Source organism: Argentina silus (assembly GCF_951799395.1).
Source record: "Argentina silus genome assembly, chromosome: Y".
Lineage (NCBI taxonomy): Eukaryota > Metazoa > Chordata > Actinopteri > Argentiniformes > Argentinidae > Argentina > Argentina silus.
The window spans coordinates 9059898-9072221 of record NC_139654.1 but is presented as its reverse complement, the minus strand read 5'-3'; the positions used below and the strand labels follow the sequence as shown (position 1 = coordinate 9072221).

The 12324-nt window shown below is 44.1% G+C and overlaps 1 long non-coding RNA gene across 1 annotated transcript; it reads right to left on the bottom strand.

Annotated features, from left to right (window-relative positions):
* Positions 1–10278: 10278 nt before the first annotated feature.
* Positions 10279–11521, bottom strand: LOC310823871. Its single transcript, XR_014554983.1, has 3 exons — positions 11056–11521; positions 10643–10945; positions 10279–10414 (listed from the first exon to the last, which is right to left on the bottom strand). It is a non-coding gene; the product is annotated as an uncharacterized lncRNA (long non-coding RNA).
* Positions 11522–12324: the final 803 nt, after the last annotated feature.

Here is a 12324-nt window from a genome sequence, read left to right as displayed (position 1 = left end):
CACATCCAAAGGGCGTTGGATTGGTCAAGGTAGAGTCATGTTTTAACACGGAGTCTACTGCTACCAACGTGGATAAATGTTTTAAACCATTTATATTTGAGGGATTAGTTTCACTGACAGGCGAAGCTCACGATCAGCGCCCGGTGCGTATTTTAAGAGACACCGGTGGTTCGCACTCTGTAATTCTGTCCAGTGCCTTGCCGTTTACAGAACAGTCTGCGTGTGGCTATGGCGCAATGTTGCGTGGGATTGAGATGGGTTATATCCCTCGGCCCGTACATAGAGTACATATAAAATCAGAGCTAGTTACAGGTTTCTTTCCTGTCGCTGTGTGTCCAGCGCTGCCTATTAGTGGTATCACACTTTTGATGGGAAATGATATAGCTGGGGGTAAGGTAACTCCTACTCTAGAAGTACTAGACTCGCCGCAGTTTAGCGAATTATGTGAGGTGGAACCGCTTCACTCAGAGCTGTTTCCTTTGTGTGCAGTTACTCGCGCACAATCGCGTAGAAAGCAGGTTGAGCATAGTGCTGTTTATCTTGCTGACAGTGTGTTAATGCGAGCATTTTCAGGAGAGGGTGAGATGGAGGGTGTTTCAGTTTCTCCTGGGGAGAACGTTACAGAGTCAGTGCGCTCTGTTAATCTCAACCCGTCCCTTCCAGTGACCCGTGAGCGTCTGCGCGCTGCGCAGAGGGGCTGACCCTACGTTATCGAAATATTTCTCAGAAGTGGTGAGTGTCAACAGTGAAAAAGAGAAAAAGGTTGTCTATTTACTTGATAAGGGTGTTTTGGTTCGTCAATGGTCTCCTTCCGTAGTTGATGGTGGTGAATGGAATTCTGTCTTTCAAGTAGTTGTTCCCGCTGAGTACCGGCAACATGTTTTATCGGTAGCTCATGAAAGTCAGTGGTCAGGACATTTGGGTATTACCAAAACCTATCAGATGATCCTAAGGCATTTCTTTTGGCCAGGGTTAAAATCTGATGTAGCGAGATACTGTCGCTGTTGCCACATATGCCAGCTGGCAGGGAAGCCGAATCAACCTATTCCCCCCGTCCCGTTGCATCCCATACCTGCCATAGGAGAGCCGTTTGAAAGGGTAATAGTTGATTGTGTTGGTCCTTTGCCCAGAACCAAAAGTGGAAATCAATACTTGATCACCGTTATGTGCGCAGCCACTCGTTTCCCAGAAGCTGTCCCAGTGCGCAACATAACCGCTAGTTCAGTGGTGAAGGCTTTAACCAAATTCTTTTCTACATTTGGCCTACCCCGTGTGATCCAATCTGACCAAGGCACAAATTTCCAGTCCAAACTGTTCAAGCAGGTACTGAAAATTTTAGATGTACATCACATCGTTTCCAGTGCCTACCATCCTGAAAGTCAGGGTGCCTTAGAACGGTGGCATCAGACGTTAAAAGCTATGCTCCGAAAGTACTGTTTGGAAGATGGAAAGAGTTGGGATGAGGGTGTGCCATTCATGTTAGTTGCAGCCCGTGAAGCTGTCCAAGAGTCCCTAGGATTCAGTCCTGCGGAGCTTGTCTTTGGCCACACACCTCGCGGTCCGCTTAAGTCACTGCAAGAGCGATTTTTGTCGGCCGACTCCGCTGCTGAACGAAATGTGTTAGATCATGTTAGTCAGTTTCATGAGCGTTTGCATCATGCCAATGCCATTGCCAAAGAGGCTCTAGCCAGGTCACAAACTGTGATGAAGCGTCATTACGATCGCTCTGCTGTTCCCAGACGTTTTCAGATCGGTGATAAAGTTCTGGCTTTACTACCTATCCCTGGTTCTGCCCTGTCAGCAAAATTCTCTGGTCCTTACGACATTCGTGAGTGTCTTAGTGACACAGATTATGTGATTAGCACACCTCAGAGACGGCGAGGTACTCGCGTCTGTCACATAAATATGTTGAAACGTTATTACTCCAGAGAGGAGTTAGGAGCAGGTAAGGAGACAGGTCAAGTTGTCCCGAAACCTATTGTCCCGGTGAATTGTGCGTTACTCGTAGCAGATAGTTCGCATGTGTCTGATGAGGACCTTATGGCGCGTCACTCATCAAATCAGAGTAGTCGGTTGGTGAATTCTGAGATGTTGAAGGTGTTGCCACAACAATTAATTCACTTGTCAACTGAGCAGCAAGTAGAGGTGATGGAATTGATAAGGCGTTTCCGTTGTATAGTTGGAGATGTTCCCACTCAAACCACCGTTGTTCAACATGATATTGATGTTAAGGATGTGAAACCCGTTAAACAGCATCCTTATCGTGTTAACCCGGTTAAACGGGCATTGATGAAAAAGGAAGCAGAGTACCTGTTGCAACATGGCTTAGCCATACATAGCTCTAGCTCCTGGAGTTCTCCGTGTCTGTTAGAGACTAAACCTGATGGTTCTCCTCGTTTTATAACGGATTTTCGCAAAGTAAATGCCGTTACGGTTCCAGATTCTTACCCACTCCCGCGGATGGAAGATTGCGTTGACAACTTGGGCACGGCCAAATTTGTTAGCAAATTAGACCTGCTCAAAGGTTACTGGCAAGTACCCTTAACTGAACGCGCTTCTCAAATTTCCGCATTTGTAACCCCTGATTATTTTTTACAGTACACGGTCATGGCTTTTGGGATGTGCAACGCTCCCGCTACCTTTCAGAGGTTGGTGAATACAGTTTTGGCAGGAGTGCCTAACTGTAATGCTTACCTTGACGATCTGATTGTGTACACGTCTACTTGGGAGGAGCACATAAACGTTTTGGAGCAAGTGTTCACTCGGCTTGCTGACGCATCCCTCACAGTGAATCTAGCAAAGTGTGAGTTTGGAAAAGCCAGTGTCACTTATTTAGGCAGACAGGTAGGTCAAGGTCAGGTGCGGCCTGTGGAGGAAAAAGTCTCTGCTATATCAGAGTATCCAGCTCCCACCACTAGGAGAGCTCTTCGCGGATTTTTAGGCATGGCAGGATATTATAGGAGTTTCTGTCGAAACTTTTCCACCATAGTTCATCCGTTGACCACAATCCTAAGTCCGAAGGTAGGGTTTGTGTGGACTCCTGAATGTCAAAGTGCTTTTGACAATGTGAAGTCTTTGTTAAGCCACTCCCCTGTGCTCGCGGCACCAGACCTCTCCAGGCCGTTCAAGTTAGAGGTTGATGCCAGTGGTGTTGGAGCTGGGGCTGTGTTGTTGCAGGAGGACCTGGCTGGAGTTGATCACCCTGTGTGTTATTTTTCAAGAAAGTTCAATAGGTATCAATGTAGATATTCAACTATTGAAAAAGAAACTCTTGCTCTGCTGTTGGCACTCCAGCATTTCGAGGTGTACGTTGGGTCCAGTCCTTTGCCGGTAGTGGTGTTCACGGATCACAACCCTCTTGTGTTTCTCAATCGCATGTATAACCACAATCAGAGACTCATGAGATGGGCTTTGATAGTGCAGGACTACCATTTAGAAATCCGGCACAAAAAGGGCACAGATAACATAGTAGCTGATGCCCTGTCTAGAGTGCTCGAGGAATAGATTTCAGAGATTTGGATGGTGAGAAATTTTAATAATCTATCAAACATTTTTTTGGATTTGTGTCTTAAGGGGGGGGGTGTGACGGTCGCAGCTACACTCCACCCGGGTCTGTGGTTGTTGTTGTGTGTGTTCTGTGTTTGTTTCCTGAATGTTGTGCAGCAGGCTCCATATGGTCCATGGTCCGAAGGCTCCGCCCACTTCCTGGATGATCAATCCATTCCACCAATCAGCCCACGCCACATGGACTATAAAAGCCTACTGAGTCACTGTTCTGGAGCTGTGCTAGCTCACCACCCTTGTGTGTATTGTTCGATCTTGTTGAGAGTATTAGTGATTATCCATTTAGGGATATTGGTTGCTGTGTGTGTGAGTGTGATTTGGAGGAGGTTTAGCTTGAGGAAACAGGTAACAGTATTTTCACTTTATTATTATTAGGCACTGATTTACACAACTTCACCTTGTCACGTAGTTTATTCATGTTAGAAACACTAGGGCTAGGGGCGACTGTGGGTTTCTGTACTTTTGTTTGAAATTGTTGTTTAGGTAGTGAGGTTTTGGTTTATTGGTGTTTACTTTTATTTTAAGCTCAGATAGGAGCAAGGACTCACTCTTTTTGGAGTCCAGTTTTCTTTTGTGATTATTGTTTATTTGTTTCTTTGATTTCCCCTGCGCCCATAGGGAATTTGCCTCCTTTTGTTGTAGCTTTGGGGATCTAAAAGACAATACCATTTCCCTGTTAATAAATAACTTTAATAATTACCCACACCATCGGGTTTATGTTGCTTCTCTTTTCCCTAACGAGCTAGGGTCGTAACACTCAGTCACATAATTAAAAATAACAAAGTACATTGGGTCACAGAGAGGTCAATACATTTCATATATGACTTAAGCAAAATAGTACAATTATATTTTTTGCCATTACAACAGTTCTATCAATGTATTTTCCATAACAACACGCAAACACGTATAGCAGTAATGAGAAAACATTGAAGAACACATGTCTATTGTGTGAACAGTGTCTTAGAAGCCCATATGGGCTGGGCACCATCTGAAGGTGCAATGATACTCAAATACATTACATTACATTGTACACAAATAAATACGAATTGAATCAATCAATTATATAGTAACATGGGCACACAGTAAGTCTAACATCAAAGAGTGGGCCACCAACAAACATGTAAAATAAACAAAATTAATAAAAGAGGAGCAAATCATTTTCACATGCACATGCCACTTGATTTCTATTGTCATTCCATCTTGTTCATGAAAGTGTACTTTGGTTCTCTGTATCTGGCCTCCTTAATAACTGAATCTGGATGAATTTGAAAGTGCAAGTGCATTGTTTGGGGTACTGCAACCAAAACATTAAATAAAAAAATAAATAAGAAAAGGACAGTGCTGCAATTGCATCCACAAAAGTGCTTTTTTTGTACCACCAGGTAAAATGAAAGTGGAGTGGACAGAGCCTACAGTATGCTTGCAATAAAAGTTGTGGTGTGGAAGACTCCTGAGATTAAAAAGAAAATAAGTTATTACAGAGAGATAATGTTAATGATGTAAACTAAAGGTACATAATGGAATCAAAGTTATACTGTAAATATATCTGAAGTATGTAAATACTCTATACTTTGCATACGGTAGAGTAAATTGTAACTTACTGGAAACTCTTGCACAAATAGTGTATTGTCTTTTCCAAAAAGGTGTTTATTTTATGGTATTTGTGTACATATTGGTTTCACCATTCAGAAATTACAACACGTTTTATGCATAGTCCCCCTATTTTAGGGTACCCAAAAGTAATGGAACAATTAGCTTGACAGGTGTTTCTGGTAAGTCAGATGTGTTCCGTCACATCATTTGTGCAGGCATAACAGAGCTGTCAATGTCTGGTATTGATTCTAGGCTTTGCATTTGCCTTTGGAGTTTGCTATTGGTGTCTGTCAACATGAGGACCAAAGAAGTGTCAATGAAAGTCAAGGAAGCCATTATTAGGCTGAAAAATCTGGAAAAACAGTTTGGAACATCATTAAAAAGAAACAAAAGCACTGGTGAGCTCAGCGATCGCAAACGGGCTGGGAAGCCAAGGAAGACTTCCACAGTAGATAACCGAAGAATGCTCACCATAATTAAGAAAAACACCAAAACAACTGTCCCACTGATCAAGAACACTCTCCAGGAGGTAGGCGTGAATGTGTCAGAGACTACCATCCGCAGAATACATCACCAGCCAAACTACAGACGCTTCACTGCAATGTGCAAACCACTAGTAACCATTAAGGATCTGACCAATATTTATACTACCTCATACTACCTCATCTGTGAACTAGAACTTACTGACTTGTCTTAATTAATGATTGTCACTGCTGACGGCAGCAGCAGAATGTATTCTGAAGTAGACAGAAACATCTTGTCTGCTCGAGTGCAAGCAAATGCGCTTCATCATACAGTAAGACAATGACCCAAAACATGCTGCCATAGCAACTAGGGAGTTTTTCTGTAACAACTGGAGTAACACAGGCAAAGGACTGAAATGCACGACTCAAAGACAGAATGTTGAATTAAAAAAATCAGTCTTTACTTAAAAAAAAAAAAAAAAAAGTACAGTACACAGGTGGTCAGTCAGGAGATAGGCAGATAAATTCAGCAAGGAGAAGACAAAAGGCCAAGTCAGGTAAGCTATCAGAGATCAAAATAACCAGGAATACTCAACACTAGGAAAAATCACTGGAACGCCTGACACAAGGTACAAAGACGAACTGGCACAGAGAAAGGGGAACACACAGACTAAATACACTGGAGAGGGAAGGATAATCAGGGCAGGGTAGACAATCACACAGGCGGGAAACACACAAGGGCAGGAAGTGAAGTATCTGAAATGAGAGAAGAGGTGGGTATATCAAAATAAAACAGGAAACAATGAAAAACATAAGGTAAGGAGCAGGGCAAGACGTCATATTTTCAGGGCCAAAAAGTAGTGATGGCGAGATGAAGCTTCATGAAGCATTGAAGCTTTCCATCCAATTGGTTCACTCATGGGCCGAAGCTTCATGGTGTTTCATTTGCTCTACTGTGCCATCAAGTGGACAATAAATGTAAAACAGGCAGAGTGATTATAATGACACCATGGCTTTGGTGCGTGAAGCTTTGAATTGAATTGTGCTTAAATGATAATGCCAATAAACAAATAATATACTCATTAATATAGTGTCTGTTTTTCTGATAGAATGATGGCAGGGACAGAGGGGAAAGTTGAAACAAATTGGGGAGAGGGTTGTGATGTGAATGTGCTTGTGTTACTAGAGACAACATGTAACACGTAAAATAGGGACAACATTTTATTCATTTTTATGAGGTGAGGTGTTATTGTTGTATCCCAGTTCTTTTGAACACAACAGACACTTCACCTTTTAAAATACCAGAAATTAGAAGAAAGAAATTAGAACAAGGGATACTGTTTTTTTTATTTTATTTATATTACGCTAGTTATTACTATGTGCATACCTTATTAGGAGAGATCAGCTCAAAATGTTCCCAGACAGGGGAAAATCTCCTCTTTCTTGCTGGTTCCATCGCAAAAAAAAGAAGAAGCTCGAATAGATTGCAAACAAACGCGCAATAAAGTCCCAAGTCCACAAAATGTGAGGGGACAGGGGAGGTCCATTGCGTTTCGTTGCCCCTTATATTTCGATTCGCACGCCAAACCCGCGAACCATTTCCTGAATCAGTCACGTGGTACGGCCGGCTCGCGAGGCTTCGAACGTCACCACATACGTCATCGACACAAGCCTCGATACGCGCTTCACAAAAATCTTCCTGGATTACTTGACACACCCATCACTACCAAAAAGTGGAAAGGTCTTGACTGGCCAAGTCAGTCTTCAGATTTAAATCCAATTGAACATGCATTTCATTTCCTGATGATAAGGTTTTAGGCAAAAAGACCTCAAAACAAACAACAACTGAAGATGGCTGCAGTTCAGGCCTGGCAGAGCATCACAAGAGAAGATACATAGCGTCTGGTGAGGTCAATGGGTCTCAGACTTCAGGCAGTTATTGACATGAGTGCTTAATTTGGACTTGGGAGGCTACCCTACAGAAGGACTATGATAGTGTGAGGAATCGTTTGCACTCCTGCTAATTCCTCCACTGGCCGCCAGAGACTCCTTATTGTTTTCCTTATTCATCTCTTAGGTAACTGACCACACCTGTGCATTTAGCAGACGCTTTTATGCAAAGCGACTGACAAGTACATTTGTGTAAAGTAAGTGAATCATCTATACATCAGTCATCATAAGCAAAAATCTATGCTAGGACCAGGTGCCATTGGCAGTCACAATGCTAGAAGAAGGAAGGATTATTATTGTCATTATTATTTTTATTTTTTTATTATTATTAACAGTAGAGGAACTGTACAGAGGAGTAGTGGGGGGTGAAGAGGTCTTTAGGAGGGACAGTCAAGATGTAGCCTGAAGATAGAGGTTTTCAGTCTTCAGAGGGTTTCAGTCTTCAGTCGGCGGAAGATAGGTAGTGACTCTGCAGTCCTGACAGCAGTGGGAAGCTCTTTCCACCACCGGGGCACCAAGACAGTGAAAAGCCGTGACTGAACAGCACGACCGCTGCATCCTCGTAGAGGCGGTGGTGCCACTGGAAGAACAGAGTGATCAGGCAGGGGTTTGGGGGCTGACCATTGCTTGCAAGTAGGGAGGGGCTGTTTCCTTTGCCGCCCAGTAGGCGAGCACCAGGGTCTTTAATCTGATGCAAACTACTACTGGAAACCAGTGAAGGGTGCGGAGGAAGGGGGTGACATGGGGGAATTTGAGGAGATTGAACACCAGACGGGCAGCAGCATTCTGGATGAGCTGCAGAGGTCTGATGGCGGAGGCCAAGAGTGCATTGCAGTCATCAAGGCGGGAGATCACAAGTGCCTGGACCAAGAGTTGTGCTGCTTCTCTCCTGAGGAATGGACGTATCCTTCGGATGTTGTAGAGGAAGAATCTATAGGAGCGCGCTGTCGCTGTGATGTTCGCCGCACAGGACAAGTGGTTGTCAAGGATCACCACAAGATTCTTGGCTGTCTGGGAGGAGGTCACAGTGGAGTTCTCTACTGTGATGGAGAAGTCTTGGAGAGGGCAGGCTTTCCCAGGGAGGAAGAGCAGCTTAGTCCTGTTAAGGTTGAGCTTGAGGTGGTGGGCTGACATCCAAGCAGAAATGTCTGCAAGACATGCAGAGACACCCGTCGCCACCTGTGAGTCAGAGGGGGGGAAAGAGAGAAAGAGTTGAGTGTCATCAGCGTAGCAGTGGTAGGAGAAACCATGTGAAGAAATTACAGAGCCAAGAGATTTGGTATAAAGGGACCCCAGTGGTGAGGGCGCGTGAAGAGGACAGCGACCTTCTCCACATCACCTGATAAGAGCGATCGGCCAGGTAGGATGCAAACCAGGGCCCGTATCCTTAAAGATTCTGAGAATCCTCTCAGAGAGCTCCTAACTTAACCTAAAAATTCCTTGCCAGGAGTTTTAGCTTAGAAGTGATTCCAGAACATTTTCAGTGAACTCTGAGCCAGGAATGGATGAAAAATCCTATCTTAGTGAGGGGGTGTGGTTGACCCCGTTGCTAGGTATGAGTCATCATTTCAAAAGCCGTGATTGGTTGATCCTACAAGTTTGATGAAAATGAACTTTTGGTGATAATGAGCAAAGGATGTACCCTCAAATCAATAAACATAATTATACACTCTAATCTTATGCAGACTATAATTGTAAATAATATTTCACATTCAAGAAAATATCTGGAAAATGAATAGTAAGCTGTAGGGGTTATAGCCTAACATTAGAATCTAAAATATGTGAAAACTTAAGCTCATTACACCCTGTTCAAATAATGATTTGTGTCTCATTTGCTCATATTAATATCCTAGCTGGCATATTTTGTACTTTCACTTCCATATGGACCCCATTGAAAACAAGATGGCCTATCTCAAGGGGCTGTCCTTAATGAAGTAGAAATTGCAACGTTACAACTCAGTGTGAACTTAACGAGGGTAACACAGCTCAGCTTTTAACAATGTCTGTGATTGCTGGCTGGTCTATTTATGAAGGCTTGTTAACAAATATCCTACAAACACAGAAAATGGAGAAAAAAAGGAATCGCAAGCCGAACTGGACTGAGGAGCAAGGTTTGTTGCTGGCCCAGTTGGTGAACGAACATAAAGGTATGTTACGAGGAAAATTTGGCCCAACTGTCACTAGCCAAGGCAAGAGGCGCGCCTGGGACACAATATCCCAAACAATCAATGCCTCTTTTCCACTGGTGGTGCGGACAGGCGACGATTGTGAGAAAAGGTGGTATGTGCTGCAGTCCAAGGCAAAATATGAGATTGCAGCACACAAGCGGGAATCCTCACTCACAGGTGAGCAAAATACTATGGCCTACCACATAATCTGGCAACTTGCTCCTGCTGGCAAAGTTAATTTACATGCCTAAGTACTGTGTTCATTGACTGTTTCTTTCTAGGGGGTGGACCACCTGCAAAGCGGCTGTCCCAGGTGGCCGACACTGTCTTTCAAGTCCTGGGACACTCTGAGGTCAGTGTCACCGGGCTGCCAACAGGCATTGACACGTCAATGATGCAGGCCCTTGAAATGCAGCAAAGGTAGGACACAGGGTTATTCATATCAACAGTGTTTATTCATTGCAGAAGCCATTTCATGTGTTATCCATGCTCATTGTATTAAATTAATTTAATCAAAACAATAATTAAACTAGGCCTATGTATTTCTGTAGCATGGAGCCATCACAAGAACCGGGCCCATCAAGTTTGCCGCCTGAACCATCTGCAGCTGCTACTCAGGATAGCCCGGCGGATCAAACACCATTCCCATCCGCAGCACCTGCTCCGTCAGCATCCCTGCTGGAGAGAAGATTGCAACTCACAATTGATGTGTTTGAACAACAAAAAAAAGTCCTTTCCCTTCAGGAGGAGTACTACCGCCTTAAAATTGAACACCTAAAAAATAAACCATTTAGAGATTGTGTTCTGTGTCTTGCATTTAACAATTGCAGGTGATGTGCAGTAAAACTGTGGTAGTTCTTAATACCATCACAAGTTCTCAAATGACATGGGGCTACAGCTTGCCTGAAATGTAAATTTGTGAAGTTTGCCCTGTAAGGCAGTCCACTCTGGGCTAGGTTCCCCTGTGGAATGTGAATATCTTCTTCACCACCATCCTCATCGTTGTCTCCATCCTCATCCTCATCGCCATCCTCCAGAGGTTCTGCAATCTGTCTAACCTTGCAAATATTGTGTAATATTGCACAGGCTATGATGACTTTGCTGACTTTTTCAGGCCTCAGCCGCACCTCTCCGTGGAGAACATGAAAGCGCCTCTTAAGCTGGCCTATGCCACGCTCCACCACCGCTCTTGTTGTCTTGTGGGCCCTACAATAGAATACAGACCTTTAATTATTTGATGGAAATATTGCACTACTTGGATGCTCTAACATATTGCTTGCATTTCATTTCCATGATTTTTGTATTGTTTGGCTTACCTGTTATAGTTTAGTTGGGGCCCTTGGCGTGGCTGGAGGTAAGGTGTAAGGAGCCATGGTTTGCATGGATAGCCACTGTCCCCTAACAAGTGGCAATTAGCTGGCACATAGCGTCTCTCAAAAAGCTGTCTGATGCCACTCTCGGAGAGCATTCTCGCATCATGTGTGGAGCCTGGCCATTTAGCCACAATGTCCAAAATCTTCCAGGCCGCATTGAACACTATTTGCACATTGATGCTGTGGAAATTCTTCCTGTTAACAAAGACAGCCTCGTCCTCTGATGGCGCAATTATTCTCACATGTGTTCCATCAATTACACCCACAACGCCAGGGAATCCTGCAATGTCCATAAATGCCCTTTTATGTGTGTGTAAAGTGCGGGCATCCAGCGGGAATGAAACAAATTGTGTCACAATATTAGGTTGTGACAAAGCTGTCAGTGTTTGGGTGATGACTCTGCTGACGGAGGATTGGGACAGACCGAAGTCATCACTGTTGCATTTTCCCTGTTGCCAAATACCTCAGGGTTGTGATTACTTTCTTCTCCGGTGTAATAGCGTTGTGGCGTCGAGTTGGTGAAGTAATTGCATCTCTAAGGAGATCCACCACAAACATGATTCCTGCACGATCCAATCTGTAGCGTCTCAATAATTCCCTGTCATCCAGTGTTTGCAGGACATCTCTCCTGACTCCTCTGTTGGCCATTTTGTGCAGCTGCTTAGGGTAACTCCTAAGCCACTAAAAGTCCTCTTCCCTGCTCTTAGCAGATCTCGCCTTAGGAGCCCTTTTAAGCGCTAGGACTCTTGAGGAATAGCTTTTATATTAACTGGGATTTTCGTGTCACTTTTAGGGGAAATTCTAAGAAAACGTCATGCCTCTGAGAATTTTCTTAGAATTTGGCCGCTAGGAGCCACTTTTTGCACAAAAATTCTTTAGAGATACGGGCCCAGGAGAGTGCAGAGCCAGAAATGCCCAGCTCTGTGAGGGTGGAGAGAAGGATCTGGTGGGTTTACTGTGTCGAATGCAGCGGACAGGTCCAGAAGAATGAGAACAGAGTAGAGGGAGGAAGCTCGAGCAGAGTGGAGGGTCTCCGTAATAGCAAGGAGAGCAGTCTCAGTTGAGTGCCCAGCCTTAAAGCCGGATTGGTGAGGGTCAAGGAGGTTCTGAAGGAGATAGTGAGACAGTTGGTTAGAGACAGCACGTTCAAGGGTTTTAGATAAGAAGGAGAGAAGGGATACCGGTCTGTATTTATGGACAGCAGGCGGGTCA